Source organism: Felis catus, chromosome D3, assembly GCF_018350175.1.
Source record: "Felis catus isolate Fca126 chromosome D3, F.catus_Fca126_mat1.0, whole genome shotgun sequence".
Lineage (NCBI taxonomy): Eukaryota > Metazoa > Chordata > Mammalia > Carnivora > Felidae > Felis > Felis catus.
In genome coordinates, this window is record NC_058379.1 from 39750341 (window position 1) to 39774764 (window position 24424).

Sequence of the window (24424 nt, forward strand, 5' to 3'; positions counted from 1 at the left end):
GCCACCCAGGCGCCCCAGACTTGGTTAGATATTAGAAAAGTAATATGAAATATATAGAGGCAATATGATATAATGCCCCCCCCCAGGGTGTTCTGGGGAAGGGCCCATAGTTAAACCCATTAATACTTTCTTTGTAAATTATAAGAATATTCAGGGGCGCCTGGGTGGCGCAGTCGGTTAAGCGTCCGACTTCAGCCAGGTCACGATCTCGCGGTCTGTGAGTTCGAGCCCCGCGTCGGGCTCTGGGCTAATGGCTCGGAGCCTGGAGCCTGTTTCCCATTCTGTGTCTCCCTCTCTCTCTGCCCCTCCCCCGTTCATGCTCTGTCTCTCTCTGTCCCAAAAATAAACGTTGAAAAAAAAATTTAAAAAAAAAAAGAATATTCATATTGAGCATTGTAAATAGTGGCTTCATGTCACTTCAGGTCAGATGTGATTTTCCTACCAAATAAGAATTAAGAAAATCCTTAAGAGAATTGTTGGAGTCCGGTATTGTCATAAGGGATTACGCATCTGTGCTCCATAATATAAAAAAAGTGAAACTTTATGTAAAGTGTATAACACATTATTTAATAAAATATTTATGAACTATTGAAACGTTGAACTGCTTGTTCATATTGAGTTAATACGAACTGCTTGTTCATATTAAGTAAGTAAAACAATACAGTGTTGTTATATGTGTGGGAAAAAAGCTCACCTTAGAAAAATAGTCTGGAAAATAATATACCATGTTGTTAGCAAGGGCTATAATGAGGTGGTGGAAATAGGTTAAATGTTTTTATTGTCTATTGTATTCAGATTTCTAATAAAGATACTATTATAATGAAAAAAATTATCAAATTGACTTAGTATATAGCCTTAATTGTTCTGTAAATTTGATAAGTAATTTGAAAAAGTTGTCTTTTGTCCATTATCTTTCCGTGGTAGTAAATGTTAGTATAAACCACTCCTTCATGATAATTAAGTAGAAAAATTTCTTTGAATGTTCTAATGTGTTTCACATGCTGAGTTTCATTGGCTAATTTCAGTTGCACTCTATCTCGTAAAACTTAGTATAAACTTAAGGCAAGTTTATGAAAACTAGTATTTTTCATGAAACCAATAGTAACAGCTAAACTTGATATATTTGCTCTTTGCTATGGATAGCATCAAAATATTCCAAATCACTCTTCCAACATGGGAGTTCAGAAGCAGCAAAGGCTTTGGAAAATCAGACAGACGTGGCTTCAGTCCCAGTTGTACTGCTGTCTTGTTGTGTAATTTGGATAAATTACCTGTTGCCTGAATCTTGGGTTCCTTATTTGCAAAAGAGAAGTAATAAGTCAGCTGAAGATGAAATAAGAATTTCTAAAAAGTACCACCCACTGCTTTATAGTACATGCTCAATAAACGAGTGTTCTCTTTTTCTTTCGCTGAGAAAAGGAGAAACATGAGGGAAGGGAAATAACTACTCGTTACTAAGCCACTGTTGAAAGCACCTTTATTAATTGGTTCCTTTCGTAGTCATCTGCAGAAGGTGTCCACAGCTTGTCCAAGAGGGAGGTGGGTGGCTGAAATGTGACATGAAGTCTGGGCGTTGGACCCAGAGCCGACATTCTTGATGAGTAGGTTAGCCTGCCAATGAATTACGCTGAAAAGATACGATGAGGCTGGTATTCATGTGGTTTGACAAGTATGTGTAATATTGAAAAAGTAACTACGCAGCTTTAACAGATATGTGTTCGTTTTCTGTCGCCACCTGTGTTTCAGGACTTTGTGAATGGTGCTTTGGATGCACCTTCAGTGGTCATTGCTCATCCCTCTTCCCGGTACACTTTCTGGAAGGGACCAGCACACATCCAGTTAACTCACGTCAATGGGGTTGTGGAACAGATCACGCTCATCTCACTGAGATCAGGTAAGAGTTTGAAAATATGTTTGCTCTTGGCAGGTAGTATCTGACCTCATGAGCTGCTCTGAAATCTTTCTGCCTTGTTAGAAATGGGAGAGTTACGTTAAATAACCAGACACATGTTGGATGGGGAAAAAATAGGCTACCGCAAAAAAACATGGGTATATGGATTGAAATGTTTATTACTCGCTAAGCATATGCTGATGTACTTAAAGTTATTTTTATTACTTACGTAAAGTATAGGGACTTAGCATTTAGTACAAGGGGAGTTTCAACGCAAGCATTCTTGTAAAATATAACAGCAATACAGTTTTATGAAACCTGTAATTGCTATAATCTACATTATTTTTACTGCTGTAAAATGGCTATAAATTGGAGAGGCTATCTCCTTGAAATGGGTTATGATGAAAATGTACCTATTATGATTATCTTTATGCAAATCCTTCCCTAACTGTGAGCTTCCTTTACCTGTACTTCAAATCCATGTGAGTTCACTTCCGTATATCTTGTGCTCAACATCAAAATCTTCTGTTTCAATATACTAAATTGCCAGTCACTCCAGTTGGGCTTAATCAGCAAAACAGACCTGGATTTGAAAAAAGACGGTAAAGTTGAATCAGACTGGAGTAGTTACTGCAGGCAGTCCTGGAGGGTGATGAATTAAATGACCAAAGGTGACAGGCCGTCTCTTAGAAGGACACTCTAGTGGGTACCATGAGGACACAAGCTACGTGATGAAAATGGTGCTTTGGCCATAACATGAATTTGTCTTGGGTGGGTAGATGTTGAGAATTACAGGTTGTCCAAAGGTTTTGCTTCTCAGGCATACAGGTTATTCTGCATCTCAAATACCTGAGATTCCAGGTAAGTCAGTACTCCTAGATGTAAAAGGAAAGACACTGAATATTCAGGTAGAAGATTCGGGACCAGACCTCTTGGAAGGCATATTCACCTGCAATGTGTAACAACTTTTCAAGTGTCTTATATACAATGTGGGGAAGGGATGTCCCGAAAGTCTCCTAGTGAACAAAACCTGATAAATGGAAACTGGCAAGATTGAAGGTATGTAAAGGCCCTTGATCATAGCACGGTGGCTGAGAACATGGGCTTTGGAACCAAACGAGCATCTGTGGTTCGAACTCTGACTATGCCACCTTTTGGCCATGACTTCTTCTGGAGTAGTTGTGAAAATTATAAGTGCTAATTTACAAAGAGTGCTTAGTACTGGACGTACACATTGAGCGTTCAATAAATGACTATACTACATGGTTGTGCAAACATGTGTCAGGGCTTTTGTAGGTTTACTCATCCCTAATCTTAATACTGTTTTCTTGGAGGGCTTAAATTTCTCATTTGTAAATTCTCCTACCGTAAATATTCCTTCATCTTCCCTAGTCAACCATAGGAGGACACTATTATATTTTTCAAGAGTAGAAGTTTTTAAAAATCTGGCATGTATTAAATTTCTGAAGGTCACTGATAATTTAAGCTTGATGATCTCAAATCTGCCGCTTTGTCGTGGGTCTTGATATTGGGTCAATTACCTTACTTCCGAATAGTTACATGTTTGAAATGAGAACGACAGAATATCTACCCATAATATGTTCTGTGAATATTAAATGAGACCTAGTGTATGACACAGAAACATGCCACGCATGTGAGCTATTACTGATACTGCTATTGGCTGCTATTGTTGTAATTATTCTTCCTAAATACATTCTTACCCACCTCTGGTATGATCACCGATGTTGTCTTTAGTTGACGGAACTTGAAGCGGAATTTTCTACAGAACTGTTAACAAAACAGGAATGTATGCAAGATCTCAGGTCATGCTTTAAATCTTGAACATGATTTTTTATGTTCATCACTTTGTGCCCATAGAATATAATAACTCCAGTTTGAATGCAAATCTCATTTTGCGATGTGACCAAATTACCTCCAAGGACAACTGCTTTTAAAACTCCCAACTTTGATTCTTTCCAGGGGGAGCTATACGGCTTCTCTTTTAAATTGCTTCACATTTTAATGATTCTTAATAGCAGATTTGGGCCATTTCATCCATAACATTTTACTCTTGCACCTGATGACCTAAGCTATTGAATCTGTGAAATGATAAACTACTAGGTAACCAGGACACCTTCACTTTGCACTACCTACTCCAGCTGAAGTTCTGATTTTATATGCAGTACGTATTGCCGTTTCATTTCCCGATAAAATGACGACCAAGGAATTCAGCGACTTGCTCAAGGTCATGCCCCCAAGAAATGCGCAGAGGCATAGAGTGTGGGTAGAGTGGCCATAGAGACTAATCTATATCAGTTAATTTCAAAACTACCTTTTATTTTGTCATGTCTTCCACTTTTCTCTCCTGTCAAAGGCTCTTCAAGAAAAAAAAGTTGCCTTCAGAGTTAGGACCCAAAATCTGTTTTCGGTCTGACGGAACTAGGCAGTGTTGAGAACATCAGTACCGCTTTGGAAAAGTTTCTAGGTGGTCTGTCCTATTTCTCCTACAGTATCTGCTTTGATTCTTGGGCAGGAGTAGAAATAGGGGTAGACTTGAAGGATGGTGAAAGTCTAAGGGAAAACTTCAGGTGTCGCATTACATACGTCTAGGATATTCCAGGACAGTTCCTAAGAAGAAAAGTTCTATTCTCCAGTGTTTTGAAGGAAACTAAACATTTGGTTGATACTGGTGGTTAATAGAGACTTCAAGCCAACTTTAATTGCTATGACCTTTTATTAAGTCAATACCTAATCATATTTGGTAATGTTTACGGCACAATCCAAGGATAACACAATTGTCTTGTTGAATTTCAGTTGTTGGGGCAATCACAGGGACAAAAAGCTTTTAGTACTTAAATCTTTTTGTTTTTTCAAAACGTATGTCATTTGTACTTAGCGTATATTCTTATTCAATCTTATTTCTACTTCATAAGAAAACGGATACTTCTCCTCCTTATTCGCGTTTTCCTTATGTTATTAGTATCCCCTCATCCTGAAAGTATATGGATAACAGTAATTCATAATTCTTGGTATGAATTGACTGGAAAGAGCATAGAATTCCGTACAGGTCTGGAATTAACTAGATGATATTCATGAAACATTTAGGTACACCTTCGCTGTTAAATAACACTGAAACGTCGACTGTCTTAAATACTCTAGACATTTTTCCGGAAGAGTCGTTGCATACATAACCTTATTTAGGTTCACTTCTATAATAGGATTTCAAGAAGATTGAGGTCTAGTGAATTGTCCTTTTACATCTTATTTTTTGTAAAAGTCAATTTTGTCTAGGAATAGCAAAATGTTTTGTCTATTTCTTGGAAAATTTACTGAGATCTACTTGGGTGTATTGAAAATCTGACAATAGAATTAAAAAGTATGGAGGGTTATCAGGCCAAGAAGAATAATGTGGGTGCACAAATACCTTCTATGTTGTTACATTTGCCCTAAAAACTAAGTCTGTGGGAAGGAAAGAGGGGACGTGAAGTCGGAAGACCAGGTGGCTGTGACTCAAGACCCCTTACTTTTTTGGCCTCTTGAAATACACTGTTTCCTGAAACAACTTTACTGAGTTGTGAGAATTGAGTGAGATAATGTTTCTGGAAGTGTTCTAGAATTTTAAGGCTCTATAAAAATGGTGCATGTGAATGATGCTATTACCACAGGTGTTAACATGGAAACTTTCAATGCGAGAATTTTAAATGTGAAAGTCTTTCCAATCTTTTAATAAAAAAAAAATTCCAAAGTTAAGGATTTTTAGTGGGCTTGACATCACGCTTAGAAGCCTGAAGTAACTTGTGTTTTTCGTGGACAGAACATGTGCATTCACAGTAAATAGTAAATACTGACATTGAGTATTTTATTTTCGTTAAATAATACGCATGTTGGATTATTGAGTCATGAAGATTTGGAAATCCCTGGCACTGGTATCAGAGAAATTTTAAGCCAGGAAGAATTAAGATTCTATAATTTTAGCAGTTCTAAAGAAGTCGGTTAGAATTATGTATATTCCATAATACAAATTAGAAACTGGAGTGAATTCATTAGCATGTGTGATTAGGAAAGATAATTTATAAGAAGCATCTGTTTACCTGTAAAAACTGTGTTTCTCGACTATAGCTGTGGGCTTGTCCATTTCTCTTTGGGTTCTAACACATACCACCCCCTGTGATAAGAGGCTTTGCTAATAGGTGCAGATCCATTAAGGACAGTCAGGTCATCTTGATGAATTGACTTACCACTGAAATGTCTCTGTTTACCCTTGTTATATCTCTTGTTCTAAAATCTTGTCCTTAATGAAGCTATTCCGGCTTTCTTTGTATTAGTGCCTGCGCGGTATGTCCAATTTCCATCTTGTTTACTTTTCAAGTTTCACTTAAATGCTTCCACATGATGCTATTTTCTCCATGTCTCCACTCATGCCCCTTCTATCCCATCCACAGACTCTGTGTGTCAGTGAATGGAACACCACCCACTCAGTTGCTCAGGACAGAAACCAGGGAAATAGCTCGATTCCTCTTCTCGTCGGTCGAACATAGCCTAGTGATCCTCAAGAAAATGTCACAAATTTATCCCCTTTTTTCCGTATCTGTAGCATGAACCTCAAGAGGTCAAAATCTTCCCTACTTTAGAGTGCCTGACTTCTCTCCTAGTTCCCACCCCTGCCTCCCTTCACTCCACTGCTGGCACAGCAGCCAAGGACGATCTTAGCATACGTTCCATCATTACCCTGTTGAGTCCCTGCAGCCTCTCCCGTTGCACTCAGAGTAAACCCTGAGCTCTGACCCGGGCCTGGAAGGCCCCGTATGATTGGTGTCCTAACCCCCTCTCTAAACCCATCTCTCCCTGTGGACCACCCAGCTTTGGCTCCCCCTGGCCTTTCCATTTCTTGATTCTTAAAAGTTTTGTTTTGTTTTTTTCCTGTTTGGTGCCCCCGCTGTTGCATCTCACTGGAATAAATTTACCTCGGCACTTGGCATTGTTAGCATTTAAACTGAGACAGCATGCATGCTAAAGAGATCGCTCTTTATTACTTCATCCTCTCAACAAATATTGGTTCAGTGAATGCTAGATGCCAGACGCTGAGCTCCATGCCGAGAATAAATTGCAAAGTCTAAAGATGTTTGGTCTTTGCCTCTCAAGGAGTTTACAAATCCACGAGGAAGACAGACATCATTCAATGCAAGTGCAAATATTCACTGAGGGAAGTCCCATAAAGAAGGTGAGCACCACTCTCTATGAAACCCATTGTAAAACTGAAAGAGAGTGAAGTTGTAAATAGGCTTCTGTGAAGGGTTCTTTGACCGGGATCTGAAAGGGGGGTAAGAATAAAATGATACTCTGATTAATTATACTCTTAGAAATTCAGTAGAGATAAAAAGCAAATGAATGGAAACTTTAGCTCCTATATAGGACTGTTAACAAGATACATTATGGCCATTTTGATGAGACCCATCACTATTAGTAACTAGTTACAACAACTATCAATTTTTTACAATCTGACTCTGTATCTAAAAGCAAAATTATGGGTTTATTTTTTCCAATGGAGAAAAATGATAGTTTGTGCACTGTGAGATAAAAAAAAAAAGGAAGAAAAGTTTAGTGGCAAGTTTTTTTTTAAATAAACTTCTTACTGCTTTTTGTAAGCTTAGTAAAATGAAAATGGATTTACATGGCCGTAAAGATTATCTTAATGAAAACAAATGCTTGAATCTCCAAAAACATATTTCTTAGGTCTCATTCCAATATCTCAACCCAGTTCAACTCTTGTTTTGAACCGGTCTTGAACCTAGAGGCATAATGGGCCAAGATAAGGGACAGGACATATTCTGGATCTCTTTCTTGGTCTGTCATCATCTCAAATGGTCTGGGTTGAACGTAAACCCAGTAATCTAATTAGAGGTATGACATTTCATATATTACGTCAAATTGACTGAAATGTAGGAACCTGCTCTTAGTCCCATTCTCCTTTTGTCCTTCCAGCTGTGCTGAAATTAATATTCTCATTTACAAAGTTCTTTCCGCCTACCTAAAGCCATATCACGCTCACATCGTGTGTCACTCAACCGTTGATGGTTAATAAACCACCCCAAATTTAATGGCTGAATACAACAACCATTTATTTAACTCCAGTTTCTGCTGCTCTGGGTGAGGTTCTGCTGATCTTAGGTTAGTCATGGATTTGAGATCAGCTAGAGAGTCAGCTGGGAACTGCTAGTCCTTAGACTGCATCACTAACAGACCTGGCAGTTGGCTGGTAATTGGGACCATGTACTTGTCAACTCTAGCAGGATGGCCTCAGCCTCTTTTCAGGGACACTGGGTATTGAAAGGATCCAGAGGAAAAGGTCCAGTGCACAATCACTGTCCAAGACTCTGCTCATAACACTTCTGTTGTTGCACTGGCCAAAGCAACAGACGTTTGGAGGGGAGGATCTGTGACCTCACTATTAATACAGAGAAGGAAAGAATTTGTGGTTATTTTGATAATTGACCACATCCTCAGATTAAACAGCAAACAAAAAACTCCTATCCTTTGAGTCCCTAAATCAATGCCACCCATTCATGAAAAACACCGTTTCTAACTGAATACTTAAGTGAATTTCATGTCTTCATCTGTAACAACTTAAGTATCAATTGACGTTTTTAGTGTTAGCAGATGAATGCCATTTTCATACAAATTGATGGAAAGAAACGGGATAACTCAAGTTCTTGGTAGAGCAACTTGAAACGTGTGGATTTCCTTTGATTTCTGAATTTCCTGATGTTGCTGCTGAAGCATCTCCCTATTTATGTAGACATAAATGTATGTAGACATACTTACTTTATGTAGACAACGAATCCTTCTGCTGTGATGATGGTTGGAAGCTTCTTGACCTCTGTTTGCAAAAGTGTTGGCAAAAAGCCCCTAATCTGCCTTCGGGGAAGTGTCTTCACAGCTTCAAGTCCTACAGGCGAACATCAAATTGCGTTTTACAAAGGATCAACTCTGTAGGCATATAAAATGCAAAAGAGTGCAGGGGTTTCCCTGTCTTCTTGGGGCAGGCTGGGCAAGAAGCCTGAAATTACAGTGATTACAATCACTACAACAGCATTTCTCACTTTCACACCTGCCTCTGAGTCAGGAGCTTAAGAATGCTTTCTAAAACATGTTCCTTTGAGTTTTCACTTTCTCTAACTAATGGAAATTTGCAGTAGTACTATTCCAAGTCTTTATTGGTCCTTTGATTTTTTTTTTCCCCAAAGAAAACCAGGAGGTGGGGCGCCTCGGCAGTTCAGGGAGTTAAATGTCCAACTTCAACTCAGGTCATGATCTCCCGGGTCGTGAGTTCGAGCCCCACGTCAGGCTCTACGCTGACAGCTCAGAGCCTGGAGTCAATCTTGTAGTCTGTCTCCCTCTCTGCCCCTCCCCTGTTCACACTGTGTTTCTCTCTCTCAAAAATAAACATTAAAAAAATGGTTTGAAATAAAAAAGCCATGAAGAAATAAATCTGAATACGACTGAGCCACCCTGGCACCCCCAAAGAAAATAGTTTTTTTTTTAACTTTTTAATGGTTATCTATTTTTGAGAGACAAAGCACAAGGAGGGGGGCAGGGGTAGAAAGAGAGGGAGACCCAGAATCTGAAGCAGGCCCCAGACTCTGAGCTGTCAGCACAGAGCCCGATGCGGGGCTCAAACCCACAAGCTATGAGATAACGGTCTGAGCTGAAGTCAGAAGCCCAACCAACTGGGCCACCCAGGTGCTCCAGAAAATAGTACTTTAGTAAAAAAGTTCAAAAGCTTACAGTATTTTATTTCAACTGTTGCCATATACTACATTTGAAAATTACATACTAGATTGATCAAGATGGTGTGGAGTTCAAGTATATTTATATAGGCCAATGGAAAAAAAAAGCCTGTGAATATGTGAATTGACTTCTGATGGATGAGCCAAAGTAATTTCATACAGAAATGCTACTGTTTTCAACAAATGATGCTGGAAGAATTGGATATCCATATGGAAAAAGTAAACCCCAAACATTGCATCACCTATAAAGAAAATCATTTCAATCTGGATGATAGACATACAATCCATAACATGTGAAAGAAAGTAAAAGATTATTTTTGGGACTTGAGCTGAGGCAACAAGCACTTAGAAGAAGGAAAACAAATGATAAATTAGACCTGTAAAAACTAAGATCTATTGTTCTTCATAATACATTGCTTAGGAAATTAAAAGACACGACACAGACTGGGAAAACCTATGTAAAAGATACAGTGTTGTGCTTAGTATACATATGAACTCGACAACTTAACCTAGTTATTTGAGTAGACCTTTCACTCTAGAATATGTAAGAAATGGCAAATGAACTCATGAAGAGATGCTCAACATCTTTAGATACATGTGAATGGAAACCTCAGATGAAATCACACCCAGCGGGATGAGTGAAAGGAAAGCCTGACAATAACACATGCTGGGAAGGAGGCAGAGCAATGTAAATCTCATACCTTCCAAGTGCAAATGTATGACTGCTTTGTGCAACAATTTATCAAGTAAAGCAAGCACTTTCCTTGTGTCTCAGGACCCCAGCACTAGGTATCTCTCAAAAGAAATAAAAACACAAGTTTACACAAAGTCTTGGTTTCAGGTGTTCTTGGAAGCTTTGTAACAAAAACTGGAAATACCACCAGTAAACAAACTGTAGAAGAGGGATAGAATGAGATGCTATCAGCTTCTGTAAAGGAACAGATTATTAATTCACAGATCTTCGTACATCTCAACTTCATTTTACAAAACGAAAGAAGCCAAGCACAAAGCATCGCTTACTGTACGATTCTGCTGATAGAAAACTCTGGGACAGGCAAACTGGAGGGACAGAAAGCGGAACAATGATCTAACGGTGATGGAGAGTGGGGTGGGAGTATCAGGTACCATGGGCACAAGGGAACTTTCGGAGGTGCAAAGGACATTCTATATGCTGATCGAGTGGTGTCGATACAAAAGCATCTGTTTTCCCAAATACTAAGCTGTACATGATTTTATTGTATGTGGCTTATATTCCATTGAAGCACAGATAGAAATACTTGATTTTCTACAGAGACCAGAAGCATGGTTCATTATATTTACAATCTTGAGTGACATGTATTACTGGATTTCCAGATTGAATCAGAAATTCCAGAATTGAAAAGCTCTTGATTGCTTACAACTTGGAAGAGGGAAAAACATTGGACAAATACAATTGTTGGAAAATACTGGGTTTCCTGCATAAAATATTCATGAAAAAATGTTTTAGAGTGTATATTTCATTGCCAGCTACCTCCTCTCTTTGTTACGTAGTATCTAGAATCGAGGGATGTCCTAACCGGTAAAATATAGAATGTTCTTGTAACGGGTTTTGAATTCTCATTATTATTTTCAATTATTGAACTGAATTGCTTCAGTATTTTCCTCAGATGACCTATTGTTCCGCTCTGGCTCTTCTTGGAATGCTCAAAAGCTGTGTTCGGTGTCCAGATGGATATTATCAGCTTTGGAAATCATTAGTATCCTCTCTTAGGGTCTGATTTTAAAGTGAGTGTGATCTGTGGGCTGGAGGCTACTTGAAGTTGGAAGTTGCTAGTGATAAACTCTCAAGGAGTTCATCTCCAACTCCAGGAGGAGTCTTGTTTTTCACCATAATTATAAAGGACAGGACCCATTGCTTCCATCCCCAGACTTGGAGCTGCTGGGTATTGTGCCACAGCTGCTTCCCACTTTCAATGATTGAGTGCTTTCAACCATGAACACTAAGCTTAGTAACTGGTAAAATCCTGATGCTACATCATAATACTTATAAATATGTAATATTTCTTATGGCTAACACAGACTGAGCCTGTGTAAATTATTTCCACTAACTTATGTTAATACTCATAGATTTATAAGCTTACAGTGAACACAAACGCTGACAATATGAAGAATTGATTTTCTACATTGAAAATGATTTCTGGGGATGCCTGGGGGCTCAGTTGGTTAAGCCTCCAACTTCGGCTTAGGTCATAATCTCATGGCTCATGAGTTAAAGCCCCGTGTCGTCGGGCTCTGTGCTGACAGCTCAGAGTCTGGAGCCTGCTTTGGATTCTGTGTCTCTCTCTCTTTCTGCCCCACCCCCACTCATGCTCTGTTTCTCTCTCTCTGAAAAATGAATGAACATTAAAAAATTGTAAAAAATGATTTCTGTCTTCAACTGCGTAATCCTCAAACTGAGATAAGAAAACAGTATTGATCCTGGTTTTTCAAATACTTTTATGAATGATGACAAAGTTAATAACCATTTTTAAAATTGTATCTAGTGCTGTTTGTTCAAAAAGAGCCACTTTTCCATCCTAAAGTCCTAGAATTAAAAGTGCTAAAAAGTTTGTTTTAGCCTCCAGAAGAGCTTCATTAAATTTCGTAATGTGTAATAGATACATTGTAAGAGATACAATGGTTCTGGTAATTACTTTTTTTAAACATCTGAGAATCATTGGTTATTTCCATCATCAGTCTTCTATTTCATTCTTATGAGGTTGGTTTTTTTTGCAGTGGTATTGTTTGTGTGCGTGCATGCATGTGTGTGTGTAAAATTTAATTAGGGTTTCTACCACAGAGTTTTTTTAGAGCTTGGAAAGGGCAACTTTAATGCATTATAAATGAGGGCAAGAATGAATTAAAATCATAGCTGCTGGTTGTGTTTACAGGAGAGAAAATGGAGGAGACTTAGACCCATTGATGATGAAGTCCCACATCTGATAGATCTCCTGCTGGCTTCATGTATTTGCCTCCTACTCTCTTTAGCTACTACTTTGGCTAAGAAGAGAGTCAGAATGTACTGTGGGGGTGTGTTCAAGAGAACAAGAGGATTGTAAGATTCTCCAGACTATGACAGGCTATTGCATTTATTGAGCTATAATAAAAGAATAAATGTATTTAAGTCAAACAAACCTTGAAAAAGTATGTCCGGTATAGCTGTTCATTTTGAATGCATCTAGAAAGAAAACCGGAGCTCATCAAAGAGGCATTTTCTTCCACGTTTTGAGTTGTTGGGGTCACTTCCCCTAGCCCACCAGCTAAAATGCCACAAGCAGCTCTAAAATCATGGGAGGGACAAACAATGGATATAGGAGCAATAATACTCTATCTCGCTCTTTCCCATAACGGCCACCTTCCAAAGCATGCTGTGTTTAGGGGGGAATGCCCTAGGGCTTTTTACCGTGTTGCCATTACTTTTTTTTTGGAAAGTGTTCCTTCTGGAATTGAACTAATACTTGATAATGGAATTCTTACCCAAAAATGTTCATGGCAAAGACAAGGCTGAAAGTAGAAGGGAGAAGAGACCAGAGACGGGTCACGTTCCCTCTGGGGATTCCCAGGCTGCGACCACAAAAGGGGTGGACGCATGTGCCTCAGAATTGAAGGGGAAGAAGGCCAAGATGGAGGTGGATTGAGTGGGAGGTGCTGAAAGTTCGTCCAGCTGCTGCGCAGTTCTGTTTCTGAAGTTCAAATGTGATTATCCTACTTGGGAACTTTCAGTGGCTACTGTCTGAAGTATGGAAATCAGATAGGGATGTAAGGACACAAATGGCCAATCTCCTCTTCATTCTCCTTTTATTCTGTCCCTTGAAATGCTGCACCTTTGATTTAATCGAGCCTTCGCAAAATCTCTTTCCCTACCTTGTGTTCCGGTTGATTTCTATCAAAATCTTCAGACTTTGTGGAAGTATGTCCATCTTTCCATAACAATCTATGATAGCTACCTATAAGAGGTAAAAGCAATTTCTCCTCCTGGGACCTTCCATGTGATTGATTTATTAACACATTTCACGTGCTAGGTTTATTCGTTTTGGTTTCCAAACTGGACCGTGCACTCCTTGGTCTTTTTAGTCTTTGCATTCTTAGCACTTACAGCAAAGATACATACTCACTGAATGTTTAAATTTGATCATACAGAAGAAAATAAGATGATACAGCACCGTGTTTAAAAAAAAAAAACAACTCAGAAAAGCATTATAGGTTATCAGTGTTCTTTGCTGTTCCACAGATGATGCATTCATAACTTTAAATTTTTATAACAGCAGTAACTATTAGTGAAGCAATCAGATGTTAGGAATTTTGTTAAAACACAAAAAAGACTCTGAAATATACCTTGATGAAAAATTGAATACTATCTTAATCAGAAGCTCTGTAAAATAGTTTTGATATTAATGATGACTATAAGATACTTTGAGACCTAAACATAAACGTTTAAGATATAATATGTTTACTTAGGCAGGTAAATACACTGAGGTTTTATTATTATTGAAATATAGTGGCTTATATAGATGGCCTTTCTTAATGAACTTGCAAATTGAAAATGCCATTTTTGAAAAATAAAGAAAACAGACCTTGCTCTCTTACCAGTTTTCTTGGCCTCAAGATGGAACTTTAGTATCTTCCATGAAAGCCTGTGTGACTATATTCTGTGGATACCCTTGGAATGCAACCACACTCTGCCTACTCATTGTAGTTTCAAGACGCTCATTGAGAATTGGCTTAATGCATTGTTTTAAATTTTGCCTGCACATGAATTGGGCTTGATTTTAGTATGTTACAATTTTCAGATTTCCTCCTGTCTTCCACAGAATGTAGTTTTATGGCTCAGTTGCTCATAGCTTAGTAACGCTTATGCTCCATAATGATTTGGAAATTGTGCTGTGTGAAGCGGTAGAAATGCCCTGAATTTTCCTTTGAACGAAGGATGGCAAGGCCATCAAAGAAATGTTACCTTAGTGATGTCTGAGATAAAAAGAATCTTGGGAAGTATTGGAGCCATTGACCATGTCAGGATGCTATGATAGGTTTTCTTTTTACCCAGGGCTTTCCTTTTTAATACCACTTGCTCATAAGCAGAGAGCTATTCCTTTTTCAAAGATAACTCTTAGTTCTTGTTATATATTTTAGTCACTGTTCTACATGGTCCCAACTGAAACAACTGTCAAAGTTGGTGTTTGATCATCTGTGGGATCAATTTCTAATTACTCTTCAGCTCTTCCCCCTCCATCCTATCTCTGCACTTGGAGACAGGGAGAAAAAGAGGGATTGTGAAGTGGGAATAAAATCAGAGGTGAGTAGGGAGTATGCAATTCACTGTAGGGGGAGCTTGTTAACTTGCTGACTTGTTAGTATCAGTAAGTACAGTGAAAGAATTATTCATGAAAAACTGACCTTGGAGCCCTGGAAAACAGATTTTCCCTCCAGTCCTTTCAGTCTCAACTTCAGGAGCGTAAAATAGAGCAAGAAATAGACCCCTTTATTTTTTAGATGATATAGGAAACTATATTGAGTACATTTTCTTTTTTTTTTTTTTATTTTTTTTTTAACATTTATTTATTTTTGAGACGGAGAGAGAGCATGAACAGGGAGGGTCAGAGAGAGGCAGACACAGAATCCGAAACAGGCTCCAGGCTCTGAGCTGTCAGCACAGAGCCCGATGCGGGGCTTGAACTCACGGACCACAAGATCATGACCTGAGCCAAAGTCAGCAGCTTAACCGACTGAGCCACTCAGGCGCCCCCATTGAGTACATTTTCAATGGTAATTACGTGCCATGGTATCTTAACAAATATATATGCTACTACTTTAATAAGATGGCCACGCCTCTCTTTTCATGTGATGTTATGATTGGGCATGGCCCGTCCAGTGTTATTAGGGCAAACCATTCCCAGTAAGCAGACTGTATGATTCTGAAAGATGGTACCAGATGACGATGGTTAAGCCCGTGAATGTGTCAGTGGCAGAGGTCGAATGGCAAGGGATGAACAGGCATCCTAAGAGGTGATGGAGCAGAGCAGCAAGGAATCTAAGGTCAATAGTGTGACTCTGATCACGTGTACAAAACAGAAAAGTGTAAACGTGTGCCTTCCGACGCTCTTTCAAATTTTGTATATAAAGAGTAAAACTGGGAAAGTGTCATGTCCGCTTATGGTAGCTCATGTCTCGGGTATCTCCGTGTAGACCTAGCCAGTAGGCTTGAGTTAGGTCATGCAGTAAGATCAATGGGGTAGGAGAGGGATTGGTAGTAGAAAATGCACCCCCCCCCCAAATTTTTTAAACCCACTGAATCCCCAGAAGGGGGGTGCGGGTGGCAATAAACAAGATCCCCATCCTACATAAACTGGAACCTTGGCAGGGATATGGACAAGGGGGAGAAAGTAACGGATCTACTGACCAAATTTGTGGTACAGGGTAACCAACAGGGCTTAGAAAAGGTTGATACTGATCATTTAATCATCACTGGGCCACATGGTAGAGCCAGAACTCGATAAACGTTCAGCTCTAGTGCCTTACCTCCCTCCTGGCGTATCAGGATGTGGCTGCAGCCAGGCACACAGAATGCAGTGGCAGAGGGCTGTGCAGAGGCTGACTCTATTCAAAATTGAGCTGTGTCAGTGCTGTATTTTGTCCTTGGAGACCTCTCTGCCAATCCATGGTGCTCCAGGGCACAGTCATAACAGGGGAGCGAAGGGCAGTTTCGAGGCTATCTCCAAGGAAGACTTTGCCGGAGTGGAAGTTGAAGCAGGACCGTTACTTACCCCAGTGCCCCCCAGTCTTGCCTGATTGCTGTCTTCCTCATCTACCCTGTAAAAGCACTTGATCACAGGAAGGGAGCTATTAAAGGCCAGAGACACTGCTCTACTGTATTGTATGCCTGTGCCTAGTGACTAAAACTTGTGATATCTTGATATCCAATATAGAATTTGAATACGTCATTATGTATTATGATACCTACGTGAGATTGTTATTTTTATTGCTTTCACAATGCACAGTGCTATATAATACATAGACAAATAAACATGGGCTGCCCAAACTGATGAGAAATATTTAGAGGAGAATATCAATATGATGGATTCTGTTGAGCACAGAAGATGTGCTGCTTTTGATTTCCCTTTAATCAATCCTATTTTCAACTAATAGAAACAGAAAGTCCTAGATAGCAATAGAAGATTGAAAAAAAAATTTTTTTTGGCCGTTCTTCCCTGTTTTTCCTTACATGTTTCTACCAAGAGCTTATGATAGAGTTATGAGTACTATGTTCAACAGTGACAGATCTCAATCATTTTAGGAGCTGCTTAGCCCATCACATTATCCATTCAGCCATGTATTCATTTGATCAATATTTATTGATCACTTACCTTGTGCCTAATATTGTGCGGCTTCACACAGTATTGAATACTGTGAATATGAAGTATATTTCAAAGGTTTGTGTATTTTCATTTTTCCTTAACATTTGATAACTGGGATGAATTCAGTTTCATTAGTTAGGTTTGAAAATCACTTTATTTTAAAGTCAATTGACTGTCAGATTGATTTAAGAGGTATAATTACAATAAATTCGGTAATTATAAGCATAATAAATAGCATTCAATGCACAATACCTAAGAGATTATGACTTTTACCTTGTCTGCTTCAACAAAGAATTTGTGGAAATGCACGGTCATAAAGTTCCTGTAAAAAAGGTGAAGCTCGTTAAGAGAGGAAAGAAATTACCAGATGACACGGATGTTTGTTAGGGCAAGTAAGCATTTCACATTTCATTGTTAAATGTCTAGATAGTAGCATGGTAGTCTGTAGAGTCCGTATTATTAACAGTATATAGATAACAGCAAAAATAATAATGATAAATGTATACCTTATGCCAGGTACTATTCTAAGTACATCACATATGCAATAGAACTCCATTCTTAACTACGATACCCATTTTGCAGATCAGGAAATTGTAATGAAGTAGTTAGTCTAGCTAGTAAGGGATAGAATTGGGAGGCTATACCCCAGTGGTTTGATTCCAGGTTTGGCACTCATAAGCCCTTTCTCAAATTATTAAGTTAATGCCTCTATTATGGATAATATGAACATCGTGGAGAATGAATTTTAATTCCCCAAATTTACTTTTTGGGAAAAAATACAGATATTGCTCTTTAGATAAATGTTTCCTATATTGTCCCTCTGTAAGCTGTGAAGGAATAGCAATGTTTTAAATGATTGAAATTGCTACATTTTATTTCTGTAGACATTGGGTCTTCCGTTATCTCTTACCAACTAGCCTTCCATATTTTTTTTTCTTTTGACCACACTCCTATGCTATAGCACACTAAGATAATTGGCTACATGTTAGGTCCTAATCCCTCTGAGCCTTTGTTTTCTGGAGGTCCTCATTTACTCATTTGAAGAACATTTGTTAGTTGTTTGTTTTATCCAGATACTAGGCTAAGTGCTGGGGAAAGAAGGGGAAGTAAGACCAACAAATCTGGTTCTTGGCCTTAAGAAACTTTTATCTTACAGGGAGATACCTGCTGTAAATCACTGTTACATAATTAATATTTCCATTACAGTTCTAGAAATCCCATGAGATTGTAATGTCAAGCAAGTTTATGTAGTAGGGGATTTAGGAAGCCTTCTTGGAGGAAGTAATAATCTGAGTTGAGAAATAAATGACAATATCACAAATGAGAAATTTGCAATTTGGCATTTACAGAGGTTCATGCAATCTTATGAAGTCTTCAAAGCATTACTTGGTTTATAATTCCAGATGGCCCTTTTCAAATCACGGTGCGTTATTAGGTAGCATGAGGTGTCTTCCAGGCATAGTTTCTAGACACTGGAAGCTGCTTACCCAACCCTGCATCAATTTCATGTCAACTTGCTCAGAATTCAGTTAAAGCTCAGGGATTTCAAAAATCAGCTTCCAATTTTTTTTAATGGAGGCTTTGCCCCATTTGCATCTGCATGAGGAAGATAGGTCTTTCTCTAGCCTACAAAGAGTCCTTCTCTCTCTGTCTACTCCTGTGAGGACTGTAAATCTAGGAGCTGGTTTCTGAAACTGCTCTCCCCATCTCTGGCCCCATGGTGGGGTTGGTTGGCCGTCTGGGCTACAGACTGCCTTTCTCTAACAGACCCACTTTGATCCATCACGGAAGTCTTGTTGAGTACTGCTCCCATCAAGTTCTAGCCACTTGGTTTTCACTTTCTTTACTGCATGTCCCTGCAGCATGCTCTCTCACCATTTTTAAGGCCTAACCTTAGGTGAAATTCAACTTGTTACTGGTTCTTTTTCAATTTATAATAATGGTAAATGCCATCAATTCAGGAGCCCACATGCTGGCTGTCTTCTTCCTCTCACAGTTCCCAACTGATTATCTCTCTTTTGGTTCAGAGGAAAACCTGGCAAATTTCTTAGCTCAGATAGGCTCTGAGCCAGAGCCCATTTGCAGAAGAGAAATGACGACCATCTTGGGCTGATGAATGATCAATCTCGTTGTTTCCAGTTAAGTTTTCTCTGACGAGAATAAGCTTTTACAATCAGTTTTACGTAATTAAGATATTCTTGACTGACCAGGATGTACTTCTCTTCTACTGCTGCATGGCTGACTCCTTCTGTTCCTTTAAGTCCTCCTTCTCAAAGATACCTGCTCAGGCCGCCATATTTAATGTTACACCTTACATCAACTCTCATTGCTCCGCACTTTCTACCAGCTAACCCAGCTCTATTTTTTTTTCTTTATTCCATAGCACACGTCCCTTTCCAACCTACTAGCGAAGTTACTTATTCATTATATCTATCGCTTGCTGTCTGTCTTCTGATACTAGAGTGTAAGCTCCAGATGGAACTTGTCTTCTGTTATGTTATCGATGTAGGCCGAGCACCATGAACATTACAATGGACAAATATTTGCTAGATGATTGACTACAACATACAGAAAATAATAGAAGCATCATTCGTCAGCTGAAGAGTAAGTGGGCATTTTTAATAACCTTTGGAACCACAGGAGGGAAGTGAAGTGGCATGTGGAAAAGCAAAGCTTAAATGAGTCTGTGTGTGCATATACTGGCATGCAGGCTTGTCTAGTTAATGCCAACATGTTACTATGGAGATTTCATTAATATTTTCATTTTTCCTAAAAATGTTTTCCAAGGGCGTTATTGTACTTTAATAGCATTTACTTATTGTGGCACCCGAGTGGCTCAGTCAGTTCAGTGTCTGACTCTAGATTTCAGCTCAGGTCATGATGGTTCACGGGATCGAGGCCCTTTTGGCTCTGTGCTGACAGTGTGGAGCCTGCTTGGGATTCTCTGTCTCCCCCTCTCTCTCTGCCCCTACCCTGTGTGCTGATGTGTGTGCGTGCGTGTGTGCTCTCTCAAAATTTTTTAGAAAAGCATTTACCTATTAACAAAAATTCAAAATAATAACAAATTCTGTATGTTGGTATGGAATTTATTATCTTACACAATTAAGCATGAGATTAGTGATTTAAAGTGTTCAAAGAAAACTGACAAATCGAAGACTATAAATGCTACCATGAAGTTTAAGAGTTTTTGTGATTTAATGCTTTTGTTGAAAATTAAAGTGCCGGGGCGCCTGGGTGGCTCAGTCGGTTAGGCGGCCGACTACGGCTCGGGTCGCGATCTCGCGGTCCGTGGGTTCGAGCCCCGAGTCGGGCTCTGTGCTGACGGCTCGGAGCCTGGAGCCTGTTTCAGATCCTGTGTCTCCCTCTCCCTCTGCCCCTCCCCCGTTCATGCGCTGTCTCTGTCTCAAAAATAACTAAACGTTAAAAAAAAATACATAAATAAAATTAAAGTGCCTGCTCACTTACTGCAGTATGAACCTGCTGTAGGATGGAGTGGTTAAGACCATACAGTCAGCCATCAATCTGTACTCAAATCCTGGATTTGTATCTTCTTTAGTTGTGAGATACTGAACAAATTTGAAAATACATGTTGTTTTTTTTTTTTGTTTGTTTGGTATGTTAAAGCACCTAAAACAATGCCTGGCAAAGAGGAAAAGCACAAAGAATACTCTTACTGGTGAGCTACCCCTTGGACAAATTTTTATGAAATTGCTGCATTGGATCTAGAGAAAACCATACGCATGATTCAAATGTAGAATTAAGTACCAGCCATGCACTGCTAAAAATGTTTGAGAAGAGAAAATTCTAAATGATACACCAGTGGCCTATAATTTCTCATGTTGGAATCAATACAGAAATCTCAAGAAGAAAATAAACACGATTTGACTCTAACATAGCCTCTAGACCATTCATGAGGATTTGTTGCAAAAAGATATTAAAAACCTAGTATTAATATTTCACAAATGTTGTTCATACATATTGTATTCAGTGCTATAGATAGAAATTGCAAAGACATCCCTGGCCTTTTGGGCTTATTATCTAAATAAAGCAGACAGGAGTGAAACAGCCACTATAATTATCCCAGTGGGCATTGCAAAAAAGTACGGCTGATGTGTAAATGAGGAGGTTTTATGAATTAGAGGGTAAAAAAGATTTTGCCTTTGTCAAAGTTTAGCTGGATGCAATGAATTGCTGAATAGTTCTGCTCAAGTTAGTACCCAGGAGCACTCAAACAGATGGATTTTGCCGAAAGGGAGAACACTTCCTTATTAAATATGATGCTTGGGCCTAAGGCTCTGGCATCATACTTTGAGTAATGCTGAGGCTTCCTTTGTTTAATGCTGAGAAGTTTTTGAGTTGTTTTTCTCTTGAGACTTCAACTTTAAGGGGAGACATAAGTCAGAATTGTTAACATGCAAGCAGAAAGTAAATGTGCATTCAATGGGCTAAGTACAGAACTTGAAAGAACTGAACCCAAGAGAGAATGACTAAGATAGTTTGTGGGGTTTAGGATTGGAGAAAAGCTTCCATGAATAAAGAACTGGGACAGAGAGGCACTCTTACATTGGAGAATAAGTTGGAGAACGATTGAGGCAAGAATGAATGAAACTTTGGCTTTGATACATGGAATAATACTTACTATTCGAATGTTAATGCAAAGGGTGACATTTTTGTTGTTTCTAGATAAGTATCTTGCATTCCTATGTACTGAGCCACCTCATTACGTGCCAGACAACTAGATCCAGGATACAAAGAGAAGAATCAGGTCGTTCTTGCCCTCAAAGAACTCACAGCCTAGTGCAGGTGTGAATATAACAACATCTATGCCTTGGGGAGCACAATACTAGAGATGTGTTCCAGGTATTAGGAAATCACATAAAAGGGACATCTAATCTAATTGGAGGAGTGGAATGAGTTGGGGAAGCTTTGAAGGCCTGACTGATGAATTGGTGATAATGAAAGGGATGGGAAGTATACTGGGTAAGACTATAGATGAAACTTGATTGCAGATTTTCAACTTGAAAGAAAACACCAAGGTAAGTAAACATACCTGTGTACTCACACACAACAGTGTTAAAAAGAGAATGAACACAAAAAAGAAAGTGTATAATTGAATGAAGTTAAAACAAAACACCAAACTGAAATGAGGAGTATCCTCTGAATCACCCACAGGAATGGTTGACTGTAGGCAGACCAAACCTGGTATAGACTTTTAGCGAAGCATCTCATTAGTAAGAACAGAGGCCCAGGGATTCTAACAAGGATGTCAAAATACCTCACCCTAGGCTTTCCCATTTCTCTTGTCCTTTAATCACAAAAAATATGAACAGATCACAACATATTTAGCCCTCAAGTGTAGCTGGGAGGGGGGAAACACCTGACAAATATCCAAGAAACCACTCATACTATCTCAGAGCACATACTCATGTCCTCCTTCTCTTGACCTTGCAAAGTGGCATTGAAGAGAAAGAAGCTAAGCATTATTGTAAAAAGCTCATTTTCAAAAAGGCTTTGAATGGAGTCTTCTTTCGAAATAGTAATTAATTTGCCCTAGGTCTTAAAAGTAAGAAAGTTCTGGAATGAGAATTGGCCTTCATTCCTTGTAAGCCAAAGCTGTTGAGTTTTTTGACACATCATGGTGCCTCCTTGGCTTTAGTCATTCTCTTCCCTTCTCCACTAATCTTGAAGACGTTGGGTAAGGAAATAAAAATGAACTAACCCGACATTGTTTAATTTCTCTTTGTGTCTCCGTTCTGTAATGCAAGTTGTGGAGAAGTCAGGGGCTAGCTTTTAGAATAAAGTGTTCAGCTTAGTCAAACTTAGCCTTTCAGAGTTGCCCTACTCATCCATGCCTGCTTTTGGATTTTTCCAATCCCATCAGAACTGCAAAACTCAGTGCTAATTCTCTCATCTCCTCTTGGATTTGAAACCTACCTCAGCATTTGAAAACTTGTCTCCTCTGACCCACAAAACTCAGTGCTGGCTTATATTCCGCCATATATTTAGTATTCTTCCTGTGACACTGTTTACATTTCCCTGAGTGGCTTAAAGGCCCAGTGTACATGGGAAATGCTGGACTTTTCTCCATTAGAGCCCAAAGCACAGTGGTGAGAAAATTGTGCTTCTTTTTCAATGAATGCTGTTGTCAAAGTGTAGTGGTAACCAAGCCGTGAATTCAAGATGAAATCATATATTATATTGTCGTGTCTTGACTACCTATCCTAACCTGATCACTTACAAGTTCAGGGTCTAATTTACGGAATGTGTCTATATGCATGATTTTACGTGGGATCAAAGGTATTTATAGGACTCACTTGTAATGATCAGAGGATGTTTATTTTCGATTCACCTGCTGATGAATGAAGCAATTGTACTTGTTTGATCTCTGTATCATTATAAGGCTTGGATTTCACTATTTCTTACTGTTTAATAACTTCTTTTAGCGGAGTCTGAGCCTTTAAAAGGTGAAGTTCATTTTATTTGGCAAAGAATGTGAAAGCAGCTCCTTTGCCTGAGGCTTTGTGTTTGGTTAATTAGGTTTGCTGCTAGCTTTTCACACAGAAATGGAGGCTGTCCCTTAACTGTTGTTTTCCTTTCTCTTCCCTTACTTTTTTCAACGTTTTTTTTTTTTGGGGGGGGACAGAGAGAGACAGAGCATGAACGGGGGAGGGGCAGAGAGAGAGGGAGACACAGTAATCGGAAACAGGCTCCAGGCTCCGAGCCATCAGCCCAGAGCCCGACGTGGGGCTCGAACTCCCGGACCGCGAAATCGTGACCTGGCTGAAGTCGGACGCTTAACCGACTGCGCCACCCAGGCGCCCCTCTTCCCTTACTTTTGAGGTTCAGTAACAGATCTATTGCTATTTGTGCAAATTTAAAACTTTTAGTGTGTGAATACGGCCTGATCTTACTTTTGCAATTTTTTGGTGAGTGCTCTCCGGGGCAGTCCCTACATTTTTCTTAATCTGATGGAAAGGTTTTAGGATTTCCCTGAACCTGGAGAAGAAGACGGAAAAAAAAAAAAAAAAAAGTAAGGTGTTTAAAGCTATATGTATGGCAGAAAAATAGTGTTCTCTTTTAACTTAAGGTTTTCTGGTTTGATTTATCTTCCATAAAATTGAAAACATCAGTGGGGGTTAACTATTACAGCTTAGGGTATGTGAATTAGTTACCAGAGCAGATACAGTCATTTTGCTCAGAATTTTATCTTTCAGGCATATTTATTAGCTACTTTTTATGTGGTTTCGAATAAATTTATATTTACTAAGTACTTAGTAGCAACTGGCACCCAGCTGTAGGGTACCTGCACGTGGCCGTAGATGTTTAGTCAACAAGCAGTTAAATTTTTTTTTCAACATTTATTCATTTTTGAGACA

The 24424-nt window shown here is 39.1% G+C and overlaps 1 protein-coding gene across 9 annotated transcripts in view; it reads left to right on the forward strand.

Moving 5' to 3' along the window:
• The window catches only part of DLGAP1 (DLG associated protein 1), a 1131601-nt gene that overhangs the window by 354853 nt on the left and 752324 nt on the right, over nucleotides 1–24424 (forward strand). For all 9 annotated transcript variants that reach the window (XM_045042034.1, XM_045042033.1, XM_023241780.2 and 6 more), the window contains one exon: nucleotides 1747–1894. The gene's annotated coding sequence lies outside the window, so the exon portion shown is untranslated. The remainder of the gene's footprint in view (nucleotides 1–1746; nucleotides 1895–24424) is intronic.